Below are 26,482 nucleotides of genomic sequence, written 5' to 3' on the forward strand. Positions count from 1 at the left end.
GCGATTAGAGGACCTTGCCTGAGGAACTACTACTCAAGTCATAGCACATAAACACATCCTCATACTGGCTGGCACTAAATAACAGGGATGAGCTCAAGATCTGGTCCAGATACAGTTTAAGATTGAAATGTTCCAGTTTGGGCATTTGCCTTAGCGTTACTTTTTTTGATCTTTAGGTGGGAACCGGAGGTGATGTTAAGTAGCAGTATTTGTACTGTTGATGTGTTGTTGGAAAAATGAAAAGTTCTGCTATTAGGTAATGGCGGGATAGAATTCCCTGAAGAGTTTCCAGGGATCAACTGAGGCCTAGAGAGTGGGAAATAGACATATAGATTGGAGTAGGGAATTTAAGAGGATGGGAGAGCCCCTGGGGAAATCCCATAGGCGAGCATTGGAAAAAGTGTTGAGGGAGCTAGCGAATAGGAATTCTTGGAAGGAGAGAACAGGGTGTTTTGTTTGCTACCATCAGATAAGGTTGATGATGTAGCTAGGTGCAGAGTTGTGGGTGGCTTTTTATATTGTTAGTATTTTGAATTTGATTTGATGGGTGAACAGAAGCCAGGGAGAGATTGTCAGAGAGGTGGTGGCTGACACTTCTGCTGGTAAATGGTTGGTAAGGGGGGTAAGACTGGCAGCAGCATATAAGATAGACTGAAGAGGCCATGGTCTGTTTAGAAGCAGGCCAAAGAGTAGGGAGTTGCAATAGTCAAGGCAAGACATATCAAGAGAGTGAAGTGGAAGTTTGGTGGTGTCATCGGTTAAGATGGGGCATTGTTTGGAAATCTAATTGAGGTGAAGGTAGCAAGATTTGGACAGTAAATGGTTGTGGGGCTGACAAGAGAGGACACAGTAAGAAGGAAGGGAACAATAGAATGCAGGTTAGCTTACAAATCCACCTCTTTGCTTTGAATTTCACAGGGTACCTCCAATTTTGCTGATATCAACTCTCAAGAGAAGCTTGAAACACTAGGCACTATTATTAGCTTGTATGGCAAATCCACTTTACTACAGGTACCTTTTGAATGGAATCCATTAGTTGATAGCATTAGAGCAGCATGACTATAAACAAGGACTATATAAAACCGACTCTGGTGGGACTCGAACCCACAACCTTTGAATTACTACACTAACTAGAAGTCCAATGCGCTATCCATTGCGCCACAGAGCCCTCCCTTTGGGTGCGATTAGAGGACCTTGCCTGAGGAACTACTACTCAAGTCATAGCACATAAACACATCCTCATACTGGCTGGCACTAAATAACAGGGATGAGCTCAAGATCTGGTCCAGATACAGTTTAAGATTGAAATGTTCCAGTTTGGGTATTTGCCTTAGTGTTACTTTTTTTGATCTTTAGGTGGGAACCGGAGGTGATGTTAAGTAGCAGTATTTGTACTGTTGATGTGTTGTTGGAAAAATGAAAAGTTCTGCTATTAGGTAATGGCGGGATAGAATTCCCTGAAGAGTTTCCAGGGATCAACTGAGGCCTAGAGAGTGGGAAATAGGCATATAGATTGGAGTAGGGAATTTAAGAGGATGGGAGAGCCCCTGGGGAAATCCCATAGGCGAGCATTGGAAAAAGTGTTGAGGGAGCTAGCGAATAGGAATTCTTGGAAGGAGAGAACAGGGTGTTTTGTTTGCTACCATCAGATAAGGTTGATGATGTAGCTAGGGGCAGAGTTGTGGGTGGCTTTTTATATTGTTAGTATTTTGAATTTGATTTGATGGGTGAACAGAAGCCAGGGAGAGATTGTCAGAGAGGTGGTGGCTGACACTTCTGCTGGTAAATGGTTGGTAAGGGGGATAAGTCTGGCAGCAGCATATAAGATAGACTGAAGAGGCCATGGTCTGTTTAGAAGCAGGCCAAAGAGTAGGGAGTTGCAATAGTCAAGACAAGACATATCAAGAGAGTGAAGTGGAAGTTTGGTGGTGTCATCGGTTAAGATGGGGCATTGTTTGCAAATCTAATTGAGGTGAAGGTAGCAAGATTTTGACAGTAAATGGTTGTGGGGCTGACAAGAGAGGACACAGTAAGAAGGAAGGGAGCAATAGAATGCAGGTTAGCTTACAAATCCACCTCTTTGCTTTGAATTTCACAAGGTACCTCCAATTTTGCTGATATCAACTCTCAAGAGAAGCCTGAAACACTAGGCACTATTATTAGCTTGTATGGCAAATCCACTTCACTACAGCTACCTTTTGATTGGAATCCATTAGTTGATAGCATTAGAGCAGCATGACTATAAACAAGGACTATATAAAACTGACTCTGGTGGGACTCGAACCCACAACCTTTGAATTACTACACTAACTAGAAGTCCAATGCACTATCCATTGCACCACAGATCCCTCCCTTTGGGTGTGGTTAGAGGACCTTGCCTGAGGAACTACTACTCAAGTCATAGCACATAAACACATCCTCATACTGGCTGGCACTAAATAACAGGGATGAGCTCAAGATCTGGTCCAGATACAGTTTAAGATTGAAATGTTCCTGTTTGGGCATTTGCCTTAGCGCTACTTTTTTTGATCTTTATGTGGGAACCGGAGGTGATGTTAAGTAGCAGTATTTGTACTGTTGATGTGTTGTTGGAAAAATGAAAAGCTCTGCTATTAGGTAATGGCGGGATAGAATTCCCTGAAGAGTTTCCAGGGATCAACTGAGGCCTAGAGAGTGGGAAATAGACATATAGATTGGAGTAGGGAATTTAAGAGGAAGGGGGAGCCCCTGGGGAAATCCCATAGGCGAGCATTGGAAAAAGTGTTGAGGGAGCTAGCGAATAGGAATTCTTGGAAGGAGAGAACAGGGTGTTTTGTTTGATACCATCAGATAAGGTTGATGATGTAGCTAGGGGCAGAGTTGTGGGTGGCTTTTTATATTGTTAGTATTTTGAATTTGATTTGATGGGTGAACAGAAGTCAGGGAGAGATTGTCAGAGAGGTGGTGGCTGACACTTCTGCTGCTAAATGGTTGGTAAGGGGGATAAGACTGGCAGCAGCATATAAGATAGACTGAAGAGGCCATGGTCTGTTTAGAAGCAGGCCAAAGAGTAGGGAGTTGCAATAGTCAAGGCAAGACATATCAAGAGAGTGAAGTGGAAGTTTGGTGGTGTCATCGGTTAAGATGGGGCATTGTTTGGAAATCTAATTAAGGTGAAGGTAGCAAGATTTGGACAGTAAATGGTTGTGGGGCTGACAAGAGAGGACACAGTAAGAAGGAAGGGAACAATAGAACGAAGGTTAGCTTACAAATCCACCTCTTTGCTTTGAATTTCACAGGGTACCTCCAATTTTGCTGATATCAACTCTCAAGAGAAGCCTGAAACACTAGGCACTATTATTAGCTTGTATGGCAAATCCACTTCACTACAGCTACCTTTTGAATGGAATCCATTAGTTGATAGCATTAGAGCAGCATGACTATAAACAAGGACTATATAAAACCGACTCTGGTGGTAATTCAACCTTTGAATTACTACACCAACTAGAAGTCCAATGCGCTATCCATTGCGCCACAGAGCCCTCCCCTTGGGTGCGGTTTGAGGACCTTGCCTGAGGAACTACTACTCAAGTCATAGCACATAAACACATCCTCATATTGGCTGGCACTAAATAACAGGGATGAGCTCAAGATCTGGTCCAGATACAGTTTAAGATTGAAATGTTCCTGTTTGGGCATTTGTTAGAGGACCTAGCCTGAGAAACTACTACTCAAGTCATAGCACATAAACACATCCTCATACTGGCTGGCACTAAATAACAGGGATGAGCTCAAGATCTGGTCCAGATACAGTTTAAGATTGAAATGTTCCAGTTTGGGCATTTGCCTTAGCGTTACTTTTTTTGATCTTTAGGTGGGAACCGGAGGTGATGTTAAGTAGCAGTATTTGTACTGTTGATGTGTTGTTGGAAAAATGAAAAGTTCTGCTATTAGGTAATGGCGGGATAGAATTCCCTGAAGAGTTTCCAGGGATCAACTGAGGCCTAGAGAGTGGGAAATAGACATATAGATTGGTGTAGGGAATTTAAGAGGATGTGAGAGCCCCTGGGGAAATCCCATAGGCGAGCATTGGAAGAAGTGTTGAGGGAGCTAGCGAATAGGAATTCTTGGAAGGAGAGAACAGGGTGTTTTGTTTGATACCATCAGATAAGGTTGATGATGTAGCTAGGGGCAGAGTTGTGGGTGGCTTTTTATATTGTTAGTATTTTGAATTTGATTTGATAGGTGAACAGAAGCCAGGGAGAGATTGTCAGAGAGGTGGTGGCTGACACTTCTGCTGGTAAATGGTTGGTAAGGGGGATAAGTCTGGCAGCAGCATATAAGATAGACTGAAGAGGCCATGGTCTGTTTAGAAGCAGGCCAAAGAGTAGGGAGTTGCAATAGTCAAGGCAAGACATATCAAGAGAGTGAAGTGGAAGTTTGGTGGTGTCATCGGTTAAGATGGGGCATTGTTTGGAAATCTAATTGAGGTGAAGGTAGCAAGATTTTGACAGTAAATGGTTGTGGGGCTGACAAGAGAGGACACAGTAAGAAGGAAGGGAGCAATAGAATGCAGGTTAGCTTACAAATCCACCTCTTTGCTTTGAATTTCACAAGGTACCTCCAATTTTGCTGATATCAACTCTCAAGAGAAGCCTGAAACACTAGGCACTATTATTAGCTTGTATGGCAAATCCACTTCACTACAGCTACCTTTTGATTGGAATCCATTAGTTGATAGCATTAGAGCAGCATGACTATAAACAAGGACTATATAAAACTGACTCTGGTGGGACTCGAACCCACAACCTTTGAATTACTACACTAACTAGAAGTCCAATGCACTATCCATTGCACCACAGATCCCTCCCTTTGGGTGTGGTTAGAGGACCTTGCCTGAGGAACTACTACTCAAGTCATAGCACATAAACACATCCTCATACTGGCTGGCACTAAATAACAGGGATGAGCTCAAGATCTGGTCCAGATACAGTTTAAGATTGAAATGTTCCTGTTTGGGCATTTGCCTTAGTGCTACTTTTTTTGATCTTTATGTGGGAACCGGAGGTGATGTTAAGTAGCAGTATTTGTACTGTTGATGTGTTGTTGGAAAAATGAAAAGCTCTGCTATTAGGTAATGGCGGGATAGAATTCCCTGAAGAGTTTCCAGGGATCAACTGAGGCCTAGAGAGTGGGAAATAGACATATAGATTGGAGTAGGGAATTTAAGAGGAAGGGGGAGCCCCTGGGGAAATCCCATAGGCGAGCATTGGAAAAAGTGTTGAGGGAGCTAGCGAATAGGAATTCTTGGAAGGAGAGAACAGGGTGTTTTGTTTGCTACCATCAGATAAGGTTGATGATGTAGCTAGGGGCAGAGTTGTGGGTGGCTTTTTATATTGTTAGTATTTTGAATTTGATTTGATGGGTGAACAGAAGCCAGGGAGAGATTGTCAGAGAGGTGGTGGCTGACACTTCTGCTGGTAAATGGTTGGTAAGGGGGATAAGACTGGCAGCAGCATATAAGATAGACTGAAGAGGCCATGGTCTGTTTAGAAGCAGGCCAAAGAGTAGGGAGTTGCAATAGTCAAGGCAAGACATATCAAGAGAGTGAAGTGGAAGTTTGGTGGTGTCATCGGTTAAGATGGGGCATTGTTTGGAAATCTAATTGAGGTGAAGGTAGCAAGATTTGGACAGTAAATAGTTGTGGGGCTGACAAGAGAGGACACAGTAAGAAGGAAGGGAACAATAGAATGCAGGTTAGCTTACAAAACCACCTGTTTGCTTTGAATTTCACAGGGTACCTCCAATTTTGCTGATATCAACTCTCAAGAGAAGCCTGAAACACTAGGCACTATTATTAGCTTGTATGGCAAATCCACTTCACTACAGGTACCTTTTGAATGGAATCCATTAGTTGATAGCATTAGAGCAGCATGACTATAAACAAGGACTATATAAAACTGACTCTGGTGGGACTCGAACCCACAACCTTTGAATTACTACACTAACTAGAAGTCCAATGCGCTATCCATTGCGCCACAGAGCCCTCCCTTTGGGTGCGATTAGAGGACCTTGCCTGAGGAACTACTACTCAAGTCATAGCACATAAACACATCCTCATACTGGCTGGCACTAAATAACAGGGATGAGCTCAAGATCTGGTCCAGATACAGTTTAAGATTGAAATGTTCCAGTTTGGGCATTTGCCTTAGCGTTACTTTTTTTGATCTTTAGGTGGGAACCGGAGGTGATGTTAAGTAGCAGTATTTGTACTGTTGATGTGTTGTTGGAAAAATGAAAAGTTCTGCTATTAGGTAATGGCGGGATAGAATTCCCTGAAGAGTTTCCAGGGATCAATTTTGCTGATATCAACTCTCAAAGGAAGCCTGAAACACTAGGCACTATTATTAGCTTGTATGGCAAATCCACTTTACTACAGGTACCTTTTGAATGGAATCCATTAGTTGATAGCATTAGAGCAGCATGACTATAAACAAGGACTATATAAAACCGACTCTGGTGGGACTCGAACCCACAACCTTTGAATTACTACACTAACTAGAAGTCCAATGCACTATCCATTGCACCACAGATCCCTCCCTTTGGGTGTGTTTAGAGGACCTTGCCTGAGGAACTACTACTCAAGTCATAGCACATAAACACATCCTCATACTGGCTGGCACTAAATAACAGGGATGAGCTCAAGATCTGGTCCAGATACAGTTTAAGATTGAAATGTTCCTGTTTGGGCATTTGCCTTAGCGCTACTTTTTTTGATCTTTATGTGGGAACCGGAGGTGATGTTAAGTAGCAGTATTTGTACTGTTGATGTGTTGTTGGAAAAATGAAAAGCTCTGCTATTAGGTAATGGCGGGATAGAATTCCCTGAAGAGTTTCCAGGGATCAACTGAGGCCTAGAGAGTGGGAAATAGACATATAGATTGGAGTAGGGAATTTAAGAGGATGGGAGAGCCCCTGGGGAAATCCCATAGGCGAGCATTGGAAAAAGTGTTGAGGGAGCTAGCGAATAGGAATTCTTGGAAGGAGAGAACAGGGTGTTTTGTTTGATACCATCAGATAAGGTTGATGATGTAGCTAGGGGCAGAGTTGTGGGTGGCTTTTTATATTGTTAGTATTTTGAATTTGATTTAATGGGTGAACAGAAGCCAGGGAGAGATTGTCAGAGAGGTGGTGGCTGACACTTCTGCTGGTAAATGGTTGGTAAGGGGGATAAGACTGGCAGCAGCATATAAGATAGACTGAAGAGGCCATGGTCTGTTTAGAAGCAGGCCAAAGAGTAGGGAGTTGCAATAGTCAAGGCAAGACATATCAAGAGAGTGAAGTGGAAGTTTGGTGGTGTCATCGGTTAAGATGGGGCATTGTTTGGAAATCTAATTGAGGTGAAGGTAGCAAGATTTGGACAGTAAATGGTTGTGGGGCTGACAAGAGATGACACAGTAAGAAGGAAGGGAACAATAGAAAGCAGGTTAGCTTACAAATCCACCTCTTTGCTTTGAATTTCACAGGGTACCTCCAATTTTGCTGATATCAACTCTCAAGAGAGGCCTGAAACACTAGGCACTATTATTAGCTTATTTGGCAAATCCACTTCACTACAGCTACCTTTTGAATGGAATCCATTAGTTGATAGCATTAGAGCAGCATGACTATAAACAAGGACTATATAAAACCGATTCTGGTGGGACTCGAAGCCACAACCTTTGAATTACTACACCAACTAGAAGTCTAATGCGCTATCCATTGCGCAACAGAGTTTAGAGGACCTTGCCTGAGGAACTACTACTCAAGTCATAGCACATAAACACATCCTCATACTGGCTGGCACTAAATAACAGGGATGAGCTCAAGATCTGGTCCAGATACAGTTTAAGATTGAAATGTTCCTGTTTGGGCATTTGCCTTAGCGCTACTTTTTTTGATCTTTAGGTGGGAACCGGAGGTGATGTTAAGTAGCAGTATTTGTACTGTTGATGTGTTGTTGGAAAAATGAAAAGCTCTGCTATTAGGTAATGGCGGGATAGAATTCCCTGAAGAGTTTCCAGGGATCAACTGAGGCCTAGAGAGTGGGAAATAGACATATAGATTGGAGTAGGGAATTTAAGAGGATGGGAGAGCCCCTGGGGAAATCCCATAGGCGAGCATTGGAAAAAGTGTTGAGGGAGCTAGCGAATAGGAATTCTTGGAAGGAGAGAACAGGGTGTTTTGTTTGATACCATCAGATAAGGTTGATGATGTAGCTAGGGGCAGAGTATTGGGTGGCTTTTTATATTGTTAGTATTTTGAATTTGATTTGATGGGTGAACAGAAGCCAGGGAGAGATTGTCAGAGAGGTGGTGGCTGACACTTCTGCTGGTAAATGGTTGGTAAGGGGGATAAGACTGGCAGCAGCATATAAGATAGACTGAAGAGGCCATGGTCTGTTTAGAAGCAGGCCAAAGAGTAGGGAGTTGCAATAGTCAAGGCAAGACATATCAAGAGAGTGAAGTGGAAGTTTGGTGGTGTCATCGGTTAAGATGGGGCATTGTTTGGAAATCTAATTGAGGTGAAGGTAGCAAGATTTGGACAGTAAATGGTTGTGGGGCTGACAAGAGATGACACAGTAAGAAGGAAGGGAACAATAGAATGCAGGTTAGCTTACAAATCCACCTCTTTGCTTTGAATTTCACAGGGTACCTCCAATTTTGCTGATATCAACTCTCAAGAGAAGCCTGAAACACTAGGCACTATTATTAGCTTATTTGGCAAATCCACTTCACTACAGCTACCTTTTGAATGGAATCCATTAGTTGATAGCATTAGAGCAGCATGACTATAAACAAGGACTATATAAAACCAACTCTGGTGGGACTCGAACCCACAACCTTTGAATTACTACACCAACTAGAAGTCCAATGCGCTATCCATTGCGCCACAGAGCCCTCCCCTTGTGTACAGTTAGAGGACCTTGCCTGAGGAACTACTACTCAAGTCATAGCACATAAACACATCCTCATACTGGCTGGCACTAAATAACAGGGATGAGCTCAAGATCTGGTCCAGATACAGTTTAAGATTGAAATGTTCCTGTTTGGGCATTTGCCTTAGCGTTACTTTTTTTGATCTTTAGGTGGGAACCGGAGGTCATGTTAAGTAGCAGTATTTGTACTGTTGATGTGTTGTTGTAAAAATGAAAAGTTCTGCTATTAGGTAATGGTGGGATAGAATTCCCTGAAGAGTTTCCAGGGATCAACTGAGGCCTAGAGAGTGGGAAATAGACATATAGATTGGAGTAGGGAATTTAAGAGGATGGGAGAGCCCCTGGGGAAATCCCATAGGCGAGCATTGGAAGAAGTGTTGAGGGAGCTAGCGAATAGGAATTCTTGGAAGGAGAGAACAGGGTGTTTTGTTTGATACCATCAGATAAGGTTGATGATGTAACTAGGGGCAGTGTTGTGGGCACTGCTGGCACTAAATAACAGGGATGAGCTCAAGATCTGGTCCAGATACAGTTTAAGATTGAAATGTTCCTGTTTGGGCATTTGCCTTAGCGTTACTTTTTTTGATCTTTAGGTGGGAACCGGAGGTGATGTTAAGTAGCATTATTTGTACTGTTGATGTGTTGTTGGAAAAATGAAAAGTTCGGCTATTAGGTAATGGCGGGATAGAATTCCCTGAAGAGTTTCCAGGGATCAACTGAGGCCTAGAGAGTGGGAAATAGACATATGGATTGGTGTAGGGAATTTAAGAGGATGGGAGAGCCCCTGGGGAAATCCCATAGGCGAGCATTGGAAAAAGTGTTGAGGGAGCTAGCGAATAGGAATTCTTGGAAGGAGAGAACAGGGTGTTTTGTTTGCTACCATCAGATAAGGTTGATGATGTAGCTAGGGGCAGAGTTGTGGGTGGCTTTTTATATTGTTAGTATTTTGAATTTGATTTGATGGGTGAACAGAAGCCAGGGAGAGATTGTCAGAGAGGTGGTGGCTGACACTTCTGCTGGTAAATGGTTGGTAAGGGGGATAAGACTGGCAGCAGCATATAAGATAGACTGAAGAGGCCATGGTCTGTTTAGAAGCAGGCCAAAGAGTAGGGAGTTGCAATAGTCAAGGCAAGACATATCAAGAGAGTGAAGTGGAAGTTTGGTGGTGTCATCGGTTAAGATGGGGCATTGTTTGGAAATCTAATTGAGGTGAAGGTAGCAAGATTTGGACAGTAAATGGTTGTGGGGATGACAAGAGAGGACACAGTAAGAAGGAAGGGAACAATAGAATGCAGGTTAGCTTACAAATCCACCTCTTTGCTTTGAATTTCACAGGGTACCTCCAATTTTGCTGATATCAACTCTCAAGAGAAGCCTGAGACACTAGGCACTATTATTAGCTTGTATGGCAAATGCACTTTACTACAGGTACCTTTTGAGTGGAATCCATTAGTTGATAGCATTAGAGCAGCATGACTATAAACAAGGACTATATAAAACCGACTCTGGTGGGACTCGAACCCACAACCTTTGAATTATTACACCAACTAGAAGTCCAATGCGCTATCCATTGCGCCACAGAGCCCTCCACTTGGGTGCGATTAGAGGACCTTGCCTGAGGAACTACTACTCAAGTCATAGCACATAAACACATCCTCATACTGGCTGGCACTAAATAACAGGGATGAGCTCAAGATCTGGTCCAGATACAGTTTAAGATTGAAATGTTCCAGTTCGGGCATTTGCCTTAGCGTTACTTTTTTTGATCTTTAGGTGGGAACCGGAGGTGATGTTAAGTAGCAGTATTTGTACTGTTGATGTGTTGTTGGAAAAATGAAAAGTTCTGCTATTAGGTAATGGCGGGATAGAATTCCCTGAAGAGTTTCCAGGGATCAACTGAGGCCTAGAGAGTGGGAAATAGACATATGGATTGGTGTAGGGAATTTAAGAGGAAGGGAGAGCCCCTGGGGAAATCCCATAGGCGAGCATTGGAAGAAGTGCTGAGGGAGCTAGCGAATAGGAATTCTTGGAAGGAGAGAACAGGGTGTTTTGTTTGATACCATCAGATAAGGTTGATGATGTAGCTAGGGGCAGAGTTGTGGGTGGCTTTTTATATTGTTAGTATTTTGAATTTGATTTGATGGGTGAACAGAAGCCAGGGAGAGATTGTCAGAGAGGTGGTGGCTGACACTTCTGCTGGTAAATGGTTGGTAAGGGGGATAAGACTGGCAGCAGCATATAAGATAGACTGAAGAGGCCATGGTCTGTTTAGAAGCAGGCCAAAGAGTAGGGAGTTGCAATAGTCAAGGCAAGACATATCAAGAGAGTGAAGTGGAAGTTTGGTGGTGTCATCGGTTAAGATGGGGCATTGTTTGGAAATCTAATTGAGGTGAAGGTAGCAAGATTTGGACAGTAAATGGTTGTGGGGCTGACAAGAGAGGACACAGTAAGAAGGAAGGGAACAATAGAATGCAGGTTAGCTTACAAATCCACCTCTTTGCTTTGAATTTCACAGGGTACCTCCAATTTTGCTGATATCAACTCTCAAGAGAAGCTTGAAACACTAGGCACTATTATTAGCTTTTATGGCAAATCCACTTTACTACAGGTACCTTTTGAATGGAATCCATTAGTTGATAGCATTAGAGCAGCATGACTATAAACAAGGACTATATAAAACCGACTCTGGTGGGACTCGAACCCACAACCTTTGAATTACTACACTAACTAGAAGTCCAATGCGCTATCCATTGCGCCACAGAGCCCTCCCTTTGGGTGCGATTAGAGGACCTTGCCTGAGGAACTACTACTCAAGTCATAGCACATAAACACATCCTCATACTGGCTGGCACTAAATAACAGGGATGAGCTCAAGATCTGGTCCAGATACAGTTTAAGATTGAAATGTTCCAGTTTGGGCATTTGCCTTAGCGTTACTTTTTTTGATCTTTAGGTGGGAACCGGAGGTGATGTTAAGTAGCAGTATTTGTACTGTTGATGTGTTGTTGGAAAAATGAAAAGTTCTGCTATTAGGTAATGGCGGGATAGAATTCCCTGAAGAGTTTCCAGGGATCAACTGAGGCCTAGAGAGTGGGAAATAGACATATAGATTGGAGTAGGGAATTTAAGAGGATGGGAGAGCCCCTGGGGAAATCCCATAGGCGAGCATTGGAAAAAGTGTTGAGGGAGCTAGCGAATAGGAATTCTTGGAAGGAGAGAACAGGGTGTTTTGTTTGCTACCATCAGATAAGGTTGATGATGTAGCTAGGGGCAGAGTTGTGGGTGGCTTTTTATATTGTTAGTATTTTGAATTTGATTTGATGGGTGAACAGAAGCCAGGGAGAGATTGTCAGAGAGGTGGTGGCTGACACTTCTGCTGGTAAATGGTTGGTAAGGGGGATAAGACTGGCAGCAGCATATAAGATAGACTGAAGAGGCCATGGTCTGTTTAGAAGCAGGCCAAAGAGTAGGGAGTTGCAATAGTCAAGGCAAGACATATCAAGAGAGTGAAGTGGAAGTTTGGTGGTGTCATCGGTTAAGATGGGGCATTGTTTGGAAATCTAATTGAGGTGAAGGTAGCAAGATTTGGACAGTAAATAGTTGTGGGGCTGACAAGAGAGGACACAGTAAGAAGGAAGGGAACAATAGAATGCAGGTTAGCTTACAAAACCACCTGTTTGCTTTGAATTTCACAGGGTACCTCCAATTTTGCTGATATCAACTCTCAAGAGAAGCCTGAAACACTAGGCACTATTATTAGCTTGTATGGCAAATCCACTTCACTACAGGTACCTTTTGAATGGAATCCATTAGTTGATAGCATTAGAGCAGCATGACTATAAACAAGGACTATATAAAACCGACTCTGGTGGGACTCGAACCCACAACCTTCGAATTACTACACTAACTAGAAGTCCAATGCGCTATCCATTGCGCCACAGAGCCCTCCCTTTGGGTGCAATTAGAGGACCTTGCCTGAGGAACTACTACTCAAGTCATAGCACATAAACACATCCTCATACTGGCTGGCACTAAATAACAGGGATGAGCTCAAGATCTGGTCCAGATACAGTTTAAGATTGAAATGTTCCAGTTTGGGCATTTGCCTTAGCGTTACTTTTTTTGATCTTTAGGTGGGAACCGGAGGTGATGTTAAGTAGCAGTATTTGTACTGTTGATGTGTTGTTGGAAAAATGAAAAGTTCTGCTATTAGGTAATGGCGGGATAGAATTCCCTGAAGAGTTTCCAGGGATCAACTGAGGCCTAGAGAGTGGGAAATAGACATATAGATTGGAGTAGGGAATTTAAGAGGATGGGAGAGCCCCTGGGGAAATCTCATAGGCGAGCATTGGAAAAAGTGTTGAGGGAGCTAGCGAATAGGAATTCTTGGAAGGAGAGAACAGGGTGTTTTGTTTGCTACCATCAGATAAGGTTGATGATGTAGCTAGGGGCAGAGTTGTGGGTGGCTTTTTATATTGTTAGTATTTTGAATTTGATTTGATGGGTGAACAGAAGCCAGGGAGAGATTGTCAGAGAGGTGGTGGCTGACACTTCTGCTGGTAAATGGTTGGTAAGGGGGATAAGACTGGCAGCAGCATATAAGATAGACTGAAGAGGCCATGGTCTGTTTAGAAGCAGGCCAAAGAGTAGGGAGTTGCAATAGTCAAGGCAAGACATATCAAGAGAGTGAAGTGGAAGTTTGGTGGTGTCATCGGTTAAGATGGGGCATTGTTTGGAAATCTAATTGAGGTGAAGGTAGCAAGATTTGGACAGTAAATAGTTGTGGGGCTGACAAGAGAGGACACAGTAAGAAGGAAGGGAACAATAGAATGCAGGTTAGCTTACAAAACCACCTGTTTGCTTTGAATTTCACAGGGTACCTCCAATTTTGCTGATATCATCTCTCAAGAGAAGCCTGAAACACTAGGCACTATTATTAGCTTGTATGGCAAATCCACTTCACTACAGTTACCTTTTGAATGGAATCCATTAGTTGATAGCATTAGAGCAGCATGACTATAAACAAGGACTATATAAAACCGACTCTGGTGGGATTCGAACCCACAACCTTTGAATTACTACACCAACTAGAAGTCCAATGCGCTATCCATTGCACCACAGAGCCCTCCCTTTGGGTGTGGTTAGAGGACCTCGCCTGAGGAACTACTACTCAAGTCATAGCACATAAACACATCCTCATACTGGCTGGCACTAAATAACAGGGATGAGCTCAAGATCTGGTCCAGATACAGTTTAAGATTGAAATGTTCCTGTTTGGGCATTTGCCTTAGCGCTACTTTTTTTGATCTTTAGGTGGGAACCGGAGGTGATGTTAAGTAGCAGTATTTGTACTGTTGATGTGTTGTTGGAAAAATGAAAAGTTCTGCTATTAGGTAATGGCGGGATAGAATTCCCTGAAGAGTTTCCAGTGATCAACTGAGGCCTAGAGAGTGGGAAATAGACATATAGATTGGTGTAGGGAATTTAAGAGGATGGGAGAGCCCCTGGGGAAATCCCATAGGCGAGCATTGGAATAAGTGTTGAGGGAGCTAGCGAATAGGAATTCTTGGAAGGAGAGAACAGGGTGTTTTGTTTGATACCATCAGATAAGGTTGATGATGTAGCTAGGGGCAGAGTTGTGGGTGGCTTTTTATATTGTTAGTATTTTGAATTTGATTTGATGGGTGAACAGAAGCCAGGGAGAGATTGTCAGAGAGGTGGTGGCTGACACTTCTGCTGGTAAATGGTTGGTAAGGGGGATAAGACTGGCAGCAGCATATAAGATAGACTGAAGAGGCCATGGTCTGTTTAGAAGCAGGCCAAAGAGTAGGGAGTTGCAATAGTCAAGGCAAGACATATCAAGAGAGTGAAGTGGAAGTTTGGTGGTGTCATCAGTTAAGATGGGGCATTGTTTGGAAATCTAATTGAGATGAAGGTAGCAAGATTTGGACAGTAGATGGTTGTGGGGCTGACAAGAGAGGACACAGTAAGAAGGAAGGGAACAATAGAATGCAGGTTAGCTTACAAATCCACCTCTTTGCTTTGAATTTCACAGGGTACCTCCAATTTTGCTGATATCAACTCTCAAGAGAAGCCTGAAACACTAGGCACTATTATTAGCTTATATGGCAAATCCACTTCACTACAGCTACCTTTTGAATGGAATCCATTAGTTGATAGCATTAGAGCAGCATGACTATAAACAAGGACTATATAAAACCGACTCTGGTGGGACTCGAACCCACAACCTTTGAATTACTACACCAACTAGAAGTCCAATGCGCTATCCATTGCGCCACAGAGCCCTCCCCTTGGGTGCCGTTAGAGGACCTTGCCTGAGGAACTACTACTCAAGTCATAGCACATAAACACATCCTCATACTGGCTGGCACTAAATAACAGGGATGAGCTCAAGATCTGGTCCAGATACAGTTTAAGATTGAAATGTTCCTGTTTGGGCATTTGCCTTAGCGCTACTTTTTTTGATCTTTAGGTGGGAACCGGAGGTGATGTTATGTAGCAGTATTTGTACTGTTGATGTGTTGTTGGAAAAATGAAAAGTTCTGCTATTAGGTAATGGCGGGATAGAATTCCCTGAAGAGTTTCCAGGGATCAACTGAAGCCTAGAGAGTGGGAAATTGACATATAGATTGGAGTAGGGAATTAAGAGGATGGGAGAGCCCCTGGGGAAATCCCATAGGCGAGCATTGGAAGAAGTGTTGAGGGAGCTAGCGAATAGGAATTCTTGGAAGGAGAGAACAGGGTGTTTTGTTTGATACCATCAGATAAGGTTGATGATGTAGCTAGGGGCAGAGTTGTGGGTGGCTTTTTATATTGTTAGTAATTTGAATTTGATTTGATGGGTGAACAGAAGCCAGGGAGAGATTGTCAGAGAGGTGGTGGCTGACACTTCTGCTGGTAAATGGTTGGTAAGGGGGATAAGACTGGCAGCAGCATATAAGATAGACTGAAGAGGCCATGGTCTGTTTAGAAGCAGGCCAAAGAGTAGGGAGTTGCAATAGTCAAGGCAAGACATATCAAGAGAGTGAAGTGGAAGTTTGGTGGTGTCATCGGTTAAGATGGGGCATTGTTTGGAAATCTAATTGAGGTGAAGGTAGCAAGATTTGGACAGTAAATGGTTGTGGGGCTGACAAGAGAGGACACAGTAAGAAGGAAGGGAACAATAGAATGCAGGTTAGCTTACAAATCCACCTCTTTGCTTTGAATTTCACAGGGAACCTCCAATTTTGCTGATATCAACTCTCAAGAGAAGCCTGAAACACTAGGCACTATTATTAGCTTATATGGCAAATCCACTTCACTACAGCTACCTTTTGAATGGATCCATTAGTTGATAGCATTAGAGAAGCATGACTATAAACAAGGACTATATAAAACTGACTCTAGTGGGACTCGAAACCACAACCTTTGAATTAATACACTAACTAGAAGTCCAATGCGCTATCCATTGCGCCACAGAGCCCTCCCTTTGGGTGAGTATAGAGGACCTTGCCTGAGGAACTACTACTCAAGTCATAGCACATAAACACATCCTCATACTAGCTGGCACTAAATAACAGGGATGAGCTCAAGATCTGGTCCAGATACAGTTTAAGATTGAAATGTTCCTGTTTGGGCATTTGCCTTAGCGTTACTTTTTTTGATCTTTAGGTGGGAACCGGAGGTCATGTTAAGTAGCAGTATTTGTACTGTTGATGTGTTGTTGGAAAAATGAAAAGTTCTGCTATTAGGTAATGGCGGGATAGAATTCCCTGAAGAGTTTCCAGGGATCAACTGAGGCCTAGAGAGTGGGAAATAGACATATAGATTGGAGTAGGGAATTTAAGAGGATGGGAGAGCCCCTGGGGAAATCCCATAGGCGAGCATTGGAAGAAGTGTTGAGGGAGCTAGCGAATAGGAATTCTTGGAAGGAGAGAACAGGGTGTTTTGTTTGATACCATCAGATAAGGTTGATGATGTAGCTAGGGGCAGAGTTGTGGGTGGCTTTTTATATTGTTAGTATTTTGAATTTGATTTGATGGGTGAACAGAAGCCAGGGAGAGATTGTCAGAGAGGTGGTGGCTGACACCTCTGCTGGTAAATGGTTGGTAAGGGGGATAAGACTGGCAGCAGCATATAAGATAGACTGAAGAGGCCATGGTCTGTTTAGAAGCAGGCCAAAGAGTAGGGAGTTGCAATAGTCAAGGCAAGACATATCAAGAGAGTGAAGTGGAAGTTTGGTGGTGTCATCGGTTAAGATGGGGCATTGTTTGGAAATCTAATTGAGGTGAAGGTAGCAAGATTTGGACAGTAAATGGTTGTGGGGCTGACAAGAGAGGACACAGTAAGAAGGAAGGGAACAATAGAATGCAGGTTAGCTTACAAATCCACCTCTTTGCTTTGAATTTCACAGGGTACCTCCAATTTTGCTGATATCAACTCTCAAGAGAAGCCTGAAACACTAGGCACTATTATTAGCTTATTTGGCAAATCCACTTCACTACAGCTACCTTTTGAATGGAATCCATTAGTTGATAGCATTAGAGCAGCATGACTATAAACAAGGACTATATAAAACCGACTCTGGTGGGACTCGAACCCACAACCTTTGAATTACTACACCAACTAGAAGTCCAATGCGCTATCCATTGCGCCACAGAGCCCTCCCTTTGGGTGCGGTTAGAGGACCTTGCCTGAGGAACTACTACTCAAGTCATAGCACATAAACACATCCTCATACTGGCTGGCACAAAATAACAGGGATGAGCTCAAGATCTGGTCCAGATACAATTTAAGATTGAAATGTTCCTGTTTGGGCATTTGCCTTAGCGTTACTTTTTTTGATCTTTAGGTGGGAACCGGAGGTGATGTTAAGTAGCAGTATTTGTACTGTTGATGTGTTGTTGGAAAAATGAAAAGTTCTGCTATTAGGTAATGGCGAGATAGAATTCCCTGAAGAGTTTCCAGTGATCAACTGAGGCCTAGAGAGTGGGAAATAGACATATAGATTGGTGTAGGGAATTTAAGAGGATGGGAGAGCCCCTGGGGAAATCCCATAGGCGAGCATTGGAATAAGTGTTGAGGGAGCTAGCGAATAGGAATTCTTGGAAGGAGAGAATAGGGTGTTTTGTTTGATACCATCAGATAAGGTTGATGATGTAGCTAGGGGCAGAGTTGTGGGTGGCTTTTTATATTGTTAGTATTTTGAATTTGATTTGATGGGTGAACAGAAGCCAGGGAGAGATTGTCAGAGAGGTGGTGGCTGACACTTCTGCTGGTAAATGGTTGGTAAGGGGGATAAGACTGGCAGCAGCATATAAGATAGACTGAAGAGGCCATGGTCTGTTTAGAAGCAGCCCAAAGAGTAGGGAGTTGCAATAGTCAAGGCAAGACATATCAAGAGAGTGAAGTGGAAGTTTGGTGGTGTCATCAGTTAAGATGGGGCATTGTTTGGAAATCTAATTGAGGTGAAGGTAGCAAGATTTGGACAGTAAATGGTTGTGGGGCTGACAAGAGAGGACACAGTAAGAAGGAAGGGAACAATAGAATGCAGGTTAGCTTACAAATCCACCTCTTTGCTTTGAATTTCACAGGGTACCTCCAATTTTGCTGATATCAACTCTCAAGAGAAGCCTGAAACACTAGGCACTATTATTAGCTTGTATGGCAAATCCACTTTACTACAGGTACCTTTTGAATGGAATCCATTAGTTGATAGCATTAGAGCAGCATGACTATAAACAAGGACTATATAAATCCGACTCTGGTGGGACTCGAACCCACAACCTTTGAATTACTAAACTAACTAGAAGTCCAATGCGCTATCCATTGCGCCATAGAGCCCTCCCTTTGGGTGTGGTTAGAGGACCTTGCCTGAGGAACTACTACTCAAGTCATAGCACATAAACACATCCTCATACTGGCTGGCACTAAATAACAGGGATGAGCTCAAGATCTGGTCCAGATACAGTTTAAGATTGAAATGTTCCTGTTTGGGCATTTGCCTTAGCGCTACTTTTTTTGATCTTTAGGTGGGAACCGGAGGTGATGTTAAGTAGCAGTATTTGTACTGTTGATGTGTTGTTGGAAAAATGAAAAGTTCTGCTATTAGATAATGGCGGGATAGAATTCCCTGAAGAGTTTCCAGGGATCAACTGAGGCCTAGAGAGTGGGAAATAGACATATATATTGGAGTAGGGAATTTAAGAGGATGGGAGAGCCCCTGGGGAAATCCCATAGGCGAGCATTGAAAGAAGTGTTGAGGGAGCTAGCGAATAGGAATTCTTGGAAGGAGAGAACAGGGTGTTTTGTTTGATACCATCAGATAAGGTTGATGATGTAGCTAGGGGCAGAGTTGTGGGTGGCTTTTTATATTGTTAGTATTTTGAATTTGATTTGATGGGTGAACAGAAGCCAGGGAGAGATTGTCAGAGAGGTGGTGGCTGACACTTCTGCTGGTAAATGGTTGGTAAGGGGGATAAGACTGGCAGCAGCATATAAGATAGACTGAAGAGGCCATGGTCTGTTTAGAAGCAGGCCAAAGAGTAGGGATTTGCAATAGTCAAGGCAAGACATATCAAGAGAGTGAAGTGGAAGTTTGGTGGTGTCATCGGTTAAGATGGGGCATTGTTTGGAAATCTAATTGAGGTGAAGGTAGCAAGATTTGGACAGTAAATGGTTGTGGGGCTGACAAGAGAGGACACAGTAAGAAGGAAGGGAACAATAGAATGCAGGTTAGCTTACAAATCCACCTCTTTGCTTTGAATTTCACAGGGTACCTCCAATTTTGCTGATATCAACTCTCATGAGAAGCCTGAAACACTAGGCACTATTATTAGCTTATATGGCAAATCCACTTCACTACAGCTACCTTTTGAATGGAATCCATTAGTTGATAGCATTAGAGCAGCATGACTATAAACAAGGACTATATAAAACAGACTCTAGTGGGACTTGAACCCACAACCTTTAAATTACTACACCAACTAGAAGTCCAATGCGCTATCCATTGGCCCACAGAGCTCTCCACTTGGGTGCGTTTAGAGGACCTTGCCTGAGGAACTACTACTCAAGTCATAGCACATAAACACATCCTCATACTGGCTGGCACTAAATAACAGGGATGAGCTCAAGATCTGGTCCAGATACAGTTTAAGATTGAAATGTTCCTGTTTGGGCATTTGCCTTAGCGTTACTTTTTTTGATCTTTAGGTGGGAACCGGAGGTGATGTTAAGTAGCAGTATTTGTACTGTTGATGTGTTGTTGGAAAAATGAAAAGTTCTGCTATTAGGTAATGGCGGGATAGAATTCCCTGAAGAGTTTCCAGTGATCAACTGAGGCCTAGAGAGTGGGAAATAGACATATAGATTGGTGTAGGGAATTTAAGAGGATGGGAGAGCCCCTGGGGAAATCCCATAGGCGAGCATTGGAATAAGTGTTGAGGGAGCTAGCGAATAGGAATTCTTGGAAGGAGAGAACAGGGTGTTTTGTTTGATACCATCAGATAAGGTTGATGATGTAGCTAGGGGCAGAGTTGTGGGTGGCTTTTTATATTGTTAGTATTTTGAATTTGATTTGATGGGTGAACAGAAGCCAGGGAGAGATTGTCAGAGAGGTGGTGGCTGACACTTCTGCTGGTAAATGGTTGGTAAGGGGGATAAGACTGGCAGCAGCATATAAGATAGACTGAAGAGGCCATGGTCTGTTTAGAAGCAGGCCAAAGAGTAGGGAGTTGCAATAGTCAAGGCAAGACATATCAAGAGAGTGAAGTGGAAGTTTGGTGGTGTCATCAGTTAAGATGGGGCATTGTTTGGAAATCTAATTGAGGTGAAGGTAGCAAGATTTGGACAGTAAATGGTTGTGGGGCTGACAAGAGAGGACACAGTAAGAAGGAAGGGAAGAATAGAATGCAGGTTAGCTTACAAATCCACCTCTTTGCTTTGAATTTCACAGGGTACCTCCAATTTTGCTGATATCAACTCTCAAGAGAAGCCTGAAACACTAGGCACTATTATTAGCTTGTATGGCAAATGCACTTTACTACAGGTACCTTTTGAATGGAATCCATTAGTTGATAGCATTAGAGCAGCATGACTATAAACAAGGACTATATAAAACCGACTCTGGTGGGACTCGAAGCCACAACCTTTGAATTACTACACTAACTAGAAGTCCAATGACGCTATCCATTGCGCCACAGAGCCCTCCCTTGGGGTGTGTTTAGAGGACCTTGCCTGAGGAACTACTACTCAAGTCATAGCACATAAACACATCCTCATACTGGCTGGCACTAAATAACAGGGATGAGCTCAAGATCTGGTCCAGATACAGTTTAAGATTGAAATGTTCCAGTTTGGGCATTTGCCTTAGCGTTACTTTTTTTGATCTTTAGGTGGGAACCGGAGGTGATGTTAAGTAGCAGTATTTGTACTGTTGATGTGTTGTTGGAAAAATGAAAAGTTCTGCTATTAGGTAATGGCGGGATAGAATTCCCTGAAGAGTTTCCAGGGATCAACTGAGGCCTAGAGAGTGGGAAATAGACATATGGATTGGTGTAGGGAATTTAAGAGGATGGGAGAGCCCCTGGGGAAATCCCATAGGCGAGCATTGGAAAAAGTGTTGAGGGAGCTAGCGAATAGGAATTCTTGGAAGGAGAGAACAGGGTGTATTGTTTGATACCATCAGATAAGGTTGATGATGTAGCTAGGGGCAGAGTTGTGGGTGGCTTTTTATATTGTTAGTATTTTGAATTTGATTTGATGGGTGAACAGAAGCCAGGGAGAGATTGTCAGAGAGGTGGTGGCTGACACTTCTGCTGGTAAATGGTTGGTAAGGGGGATAAGACTGGCAGCAGCATATAAGATAGACTGAAGAGGCCATGGTCTGTTTAGAAGCAGGCCAAAGAGTAGGGAGTTGCAATAGTCAAGGCAAGACATATCAAGAGAGTGAAGTGGAAGTTTGGTGGTGTCATCGGTTAAGATGGGGCATTGTTTGGAAATCTAATTGAGGTGAAGGTAGCAAGATTTGGACAGTAAATGGTTGTGGGGCTGACAAGAGAGGACACAGTAAGAAGGAAGGGAACAATAGAATGCAGGTTAGCTTACAAATCCACCTCTTTGACTTTGAATTTCACAGGGTACCTCCAATTTTGCTGATATCAACTCTCAAGAGAAGCCTGAAACACTAGGCAATATTATTAGCTTATTTGGCAAATCCACTTCACTACAGCTACCTTTTGAATGGAATCCATTAGTTGATAGCATTAGAGCAGCATGACTATAAACAAGGACTATATAAAACCGACTCTGGTAGGACTCGAACCCACAACCTTTGAATTACTACACCAACTAGAAGTCCAATGCGCTATCCATTGCGCCACAGAGCCCTCCACTTGGGTGCAGTTAGAGGACCTTACCTGAGGAACATCTACTCAAGTCATAGCACATAAACACATCCTCATACTGGCTGGCACTAAATAACAGGGATGAGCTCAAGATCTGGTCCAGATACAGTTTAAGATTGAAATGTTCCTGTTTGGGCATTTGCCTTAGCGCTACTTTTTTTGATCTTTAGGTGGGAACCGGAGGTGATGTTAAGTAGCAGTATTTGTACTGTTGATGTGTTGTTGGAAAAATGAAAAGCTCTGCTATTAGGTAATGGCGGGATAGAATTCCCTGAAGAGTTTCCAGGGATCAACTGAGGCCTAGAGAGTGGGAAATAGACATATAGATTGGAGTAGGGAATTTAAGAGGATGGGAGAGCCCCTGGGGAAATCCCATAGGCGAGCATTGGAAAAAGTGTTGAGGGAGCTAGCGAATAGGAATTCTTGGAAGGAGAGAACAGGGTGTTTTGTTTGCTACCATCAGATAAGGTTGATGATGTAGCTAGGGGCAGAGTTGTGGGTGGCTTTTTATATTGTTAGTATTTTGAATTTGATTTGATGGGTGAACAGAAGCCAGGGAGAGATTGTCAAAGAGGTTGTGGCTGACACTTCTGCTGGTAAATGGTTGGTAAGGGGGATAAGACTGACAGCAGCATATAAGATAGACTGAAGAGGCCATGGTCTGTTTAGAAGCAGGCCAAAGAGTAGGGAGTTGCAATAGTCAAGGCAAGACATATCAAGAGAGTGAAGTGGAAGTTTGGTGGTGTCATCGGTTAAGATGGGGTATTGTTTGGAAATCTAATTGAGGTGAAGGTAGCAAGATTTGGACAGTAAATAGTTGTGGGGCTGACAAGAGAGGACACAGTAAGAAGGAAGGAAACAATAGAATGCAGGTTAGCTTACAAATCCACCTCTTTGCTTTGAATTTCACAGGGTACCTCCAATTTTGCTGATATCAATTCTCAAAGGAAGCCTGAAACACTAGGCACTATTATTAGCTTGTATGGCAAATCCACTTCACTACAGGTACCTTTTGAATGGAATCCATTAGTTGATAGCATTAGAGCAGCATGACTATAAACAAGGACTATATAAAAGCGACTCTGGTGGGACTCGAACCGACAACCTTTGAATTAATACACTAACTAGAAGTCCAATGCGCTATCCATTGCGCCACAGAGCCCTCCCTTTGGGTGTGGTTAGAGGACCTTGCCTTAGGAACTACTACTCAAGTCATAGCACATAAACACATCCCCATACTGGCTGGCACTAAATAACAGGGATGAGCTCAAGATCTGGTCCAGATACAGTTTAAGATTGAAATGTTCCTGTTTGGGCATTTGCCTTAGCGCTACTTTTTTTGATCTTTATGTGGGAACCGGAGGTGATGTTAAGTAGCAGTATTTGTACTGTTGATGTGTTGTTGGAAAAATGAAAAGCTCTGCTATTAGGTAATGGCGGGATAGAATTCCCTGAAGAGTTTCCAGGGATCAACTGAGGCCTAGAGAGTGGGAAATAGACATATAGATTGGAGTAGGGAATTTAAGAGGGTGGGAGAGCCCCTGGGGAAATCCCATAGGCGAGCATTGGAAAAAGTGTTGAGGGAGCTAGCGAATAGGAATTCTTGGAAGGAGAGAACAGGGTGTTTTGTTTGCTACCATCAGATAAGGTTGATGATGTAGCTAGGGGCAGAGTTGTGGGTGGCTTTTTATATTGTTAGTATTTTGAATTTGATTTGATGGGTGAACAGAAGCCAGGGAGAGATTGTCAGAGAGGTGGTGGCTGACACTTCTGCTGGTAAATGGTTGGTAAGGGGGATAAGTCTGGCAGCAGCATATAAGATAGACTGAAGAGGCCATGGTCTGTTTAGAAGCAGGCCAAAGAGTAGGGAGCTGCAATAGTCAAGGCAAGACATATCAAGAGAGTGAAGTGGAAGTTTGGTGGTGTCATCGGTTAAGATGGGGCATTGTTTGGAAATCTAATTGAGGTGAAGGTAGCAAGATTTGGACAGTAAATAGTTGTGGGGCTGACAAGAGAGGACACAGTAAGAAGGAAGGAAACAATAGAATGCAGGTTAGCTTACAAATCCACCTTTTTGCTTTGAATTTCACAGGGTACCTCCAATTTTGCTGATATCAACTCTCAAGAGAAGCCTGAAACACTAGGCACTATTATTAGCTTGTATGGCAAATCCACTTCACTACAGGTACCTTTTGAATGGAATCCATTAGTTGATAGCATTAGAGCAGCATGACTATAAACAAGGACTATATAAAACCGACTCTGGTGGGACTCGAACCCACAACCTTTGAATTACTACACTAACTAGAAGTCCAATGCGCTATCCATTGTGCCACAGAGCCCTCCCTTTGGGTGCGATTAGAGGACCTTGCCTGAGGAACTACTACTCAAGTCATAGCACATAAACACATCCTCATACTGGCTGGCACTAAATAACAGGGATGAGCTCAAGATCTGGTCCAGATACAGTTTAAGATTGAAATGTTCCAGTTTGGGCATTTGCCTTAGCGTTACTTTTTTTGATCTTTAGGTGGGAACCGGAGGGGATGTTAAGTAGCAGTATTTGTACTGTTGATGTGTTGTTGGAAAAATGAAAAGCTCTGCTATTTGGTAATGGCGGGATAGAATTCCCTGAAGAGTTTCCAGGGATCAACTGAGGCCTAGAGAGTGGGAAATAGACATATAGATTGGAGTAGGGAATTTAAGAGGATGGGAGAGCCCCTGGGGAAATCCCATAGGCGAGCATTGAAAGAAGTGTTGAGGGAGCTAGCGAATAGGAATTCTTGGAAGGAGAGAACAGGGTGTTTTGTTTGATACCATCAGATAAGGTTGATGATGTAGCTAGGGGCAGAGTTGTGGGTGGCTTTTTATATTGTTAGTATTTTGAATTTGATTTGATGGGTGAACAGAAGCCAGGGAGAGATTGTCAGAGAGGTTGTGGCTGACACTTCTGCTGGTAAATGGTTGGTAAGGGGGATAAGACTGGCAGCAGCATATAAGATAGACTGAAGAGGCCATGGTCTGTTTAGAAGCAGGCCAAAGAGTAGGGAGTTGCAATAGTCAAGGCAAGACATATCAAGAGAGTGAAGTGGAAGTTTGGTGGTGTCATCGGTTAAGATGGGGCATTGTTTGGAAATCTAATTGAGGTGAAGGTAGCAAGATTTGGACAGTAAATGGTTGTGGGGCTGACAAGAGAGGACACAGTAAGAAGGAAGGGAACAATAGAATGCAGGTTAGCTTACAAATCCACCTCTTTGCTTTGAATTTCACAAGGTACCTCCAATTTTGCTGATATCAACTCTCAAGGGAAGCCTGAAACACTAGGCACTATTATTAGCTTGTATGGCAAATCCACTTCACTACAGCTACCTTTTGATTGGAATCCATTAGTTGATAGCATTAGAGCAGCATGACTATAAACAAGGACTATATAAAACTGACTCTGGTGGGACTCGAACCCACAACCTTTGAATTACTACACTAACTAAAAGTCCAATGCACTATCCATTGCACCACAGATCCCTCCCTTTGGGTGTGGTTAGAGGACCTTGCCTGAGGAACTACTACTCAAGTCATAGCACATAAACACATCCTCATACTGGCTGGCACTAAATAACAGGGATGAGCTCAAGATCTGGTCCAGATACAGTTTAAGATTGAAATGTTCCTGTTTGGGCATTTGCCTTAGCGCTACTTTTTTTGATCTTTATGTGGGAACCGGAGGTGATGTTAAGTAGCAGTATTTGTACTGTTGATGTGTTGTTGGAAAAATGAAAAGCTCTGCTATTAGGTAATGGCGGGATAGAATTCCCTGAAGAGTTTCCAGGGATCAACTGAGGCCTAGAGAGTGGGAAATAGACATATAGATTGGAGTAGGGAATTTAAGAGGATGGGAGAGCCCCTGGGGAAATCCCATAGGCGAGCATTGGAAAAAGTGTTGAGGGAGCTAGCGAATAGGAATTCTTGGAAGGAGAGAACAGGGTGTTTTGTTTGCTACCATCAGATAAGGTTGATGATGTAGCTAGGGGCAGAGTTGTGGGTGGCTTTTTATATTGTTAGTATTTTGAATTTGATTTGATGGGTGAACAGAAGCCAGGGAGAGATTGTCAGAGAGGTGGTGGCT

General features: G+C 43.0%; 14 non-coding genes across 14 annotated transcripts; all 14 read right to left on the reverse strand.

Moving 5' to 3' along the window:
* Positions 1-1,083: 1,083 nt before the first annotated feature.
* TRNAR-UCU (transfer RNA arginine (anticodon UCU)) lies at positions 1,084-1,168 on the reverse strand. The gene is given in 2 exon segments: positions 1,084-1,119; positions 1,132-1,168. It is a non-coding gene; the product is annotated as a tRNA-Arg (tRNA).
* A 4,772-nt stretch (positions 1,169-5,940) lies between these two features.
* On the reverse strand, positions 5,941-6,025 carry TRNAR-UCU (transfer RNA arginine (anticodon UCU)). Its single transcript is given in 2 exon segments — positions 5,941-5,976; positions 5,989-6,025. It is a non-coding gene; the product is annotated as a tRNA-Arg (tRNA).
* A 2,808-nt stretch (positions 6,026-8,833) lies between these two features.
* Positions 8,834-8,918, reverse strand: TRNAR-UCU (transfer RNA arginine (anticodon UCU)). The gene is given in 2 exon segments: positions 8,834-8,869; positions 8,882-8,918. It is a non-coding gene; the product is annotated as a tRNA-Arg (tRNA).
* Positions 8,919-10,456: 1,538 nt separating this feature from the next.
* Positions 10,457-10,541, reverse strand: TRNAR-UCU (transfer RNA arginine (anticodon UCU)). Its single transcript is given in 2 exon segments — positions 10,457-10,492; positions 10,505-10,541. It is a non-coding gene; the product is annotated as a tRNA-Arg (tRNA).
* A 1,095-nt stretch (positions 10,542-11,636) lies between these two features.
* TRNAR-UCU (transfer RNA arginine (anticodon UCU)) lies at positions 11,637-11,721 on the reverse strand. The gene is given in 2 exon segments: positions 11,637-11,672; positions 11,685-11,721. It is a non-coding gene; the product is annotated as a tRNA-Arg (tRNA).
* Positions 11,722-12,816: 1,095 nt separating this feature from the next.
* On the reverse strand, positions 12,817-12,901 carry TRNAR-UCU (transfer RNA arginine (anticodon UCU)). The gene is given in 2 exon segments: positions 12,817-12,852; positions 12,865-12,901. It is a non-coding gene; the product is annotated as a tRNA-Arg (tRNA).
* Positions 12,902-13,996: 1,095 nt separating this feature from the next.
* On the reverse strand, positions 13,997-14,081 carry TRNAR-UCU (transfer RNA arginine (anticodon UCU)). Its single transcript is given in 2 exon segments — positions 13,997-14,032; positions 14,045-14,081. It is a non-coding gene; the product is annotated as a tRNA-Arg (tRNA).
* Positions 14,082-15,176: 1,095 nt separating this feature from the next.
* TRNAR-UCU (transfer RNA arginine (anticodon UCU)) lies at positions 15,177-15,261 on the reverse strand. The gene is given in 2 exon segments: positions 15,177-15,212; positions 15,225-15,261. It is a non-coding gene; the product is annotated as a tRNA-Arg (tRNA).
* Positions 15,262-16,354: 1,093 nt separating this feature from the next.
* Positions 16,355-16,439, reverse strand: TRNAR-UCU (transfer RNA arginine (anticodon UCU)). The gene is given in 2 exon segments: positions 16,355-16,390; positions 16,403-16,439. It is a non-coding gene; the product is annotated as a tRNA-Arg (tRNA).
* A 1,095-nt stretch (positions 16,440-17,534) lies between these two features.
* TRNAR-UCU (transfer RNA arginine (anticodon UCU)) lies at positions 17,535-17,619 on the reverse strand. The gene is given in 2 exon segments: positions 17,535-17,570; positions 17,583-17,619. It is a non-coding gene; the product is annotated as a tRNA-Arg (tRNA).
* Positions 17,620-18,714: 1,095 nt separating this feature from the next.
* On the reverse strand, positions 18,715-18,799 carry TRNAR-UCU (transfer RNA arginine (anticodon UCU)). Its single transcript is given in 2 exon segments — positions 18,715-18,750; positions 18,763-18,799. It is a non-coding gene; the product is annotated as a tRNA-Arg (tRNA).
* Positions 18,800-22,256: 3,457 nt separating this feature from the next.
* On the reverse strand, positions 22,257-22,341 carry TRNAR-UCU (transfer RNA arginine (anticodon UCU)). The gene is given in 2 exon segments: positions 22,257-22,292; positions 22,305-22,341. It is a non-coding gene; the product is annotated as a tRNA-Arg (tRNA).
* Positions 22,342-23,436: 1,095 nt separating this feature from the next.
* Positions 23,437-23,521, reverse strand: TRNAR-UCU (transfer RNA arginine (anticodon UCU)). Its single transcript is given in 2 exon segments — positions 23,437-23,472; positions 23,485-23,521. It is a non-coding gene; the product is annotated as a tRNA-Arg (tRNA).
* A 1,095-nt stretch (positions 23,522-24,616) lies between these two features.
* On the reverse strand, positions 24,617-24,701 carry TRNAR-UCU (transfer RNA arginine (anticodon UCU)). Its single transcript is given in 2 exon segments — positions 24,617-24,652; positions 24,665-24,701. It is a non-coding gene; the product is annotated as a tRNA-Arg (tRNA).
* Positions 24,702-26,482: the final 1,781 nt, after the last annotated feature.

The sequence above is a fragment of the Aquarana catesbeiana genome, linkage group LG01, assembly GCF_042186555.1.
Source record: "Aquarana catesbeiana isolate 2022-GZ linkage group LG01, ASM4218655v1, whole genome shotgun sequence".
NCBI lineage: Eukaryota > Metazoa > Chordata > Amphibia > Anura > Ranidae > Aquarana > Aquarana catesbeiana.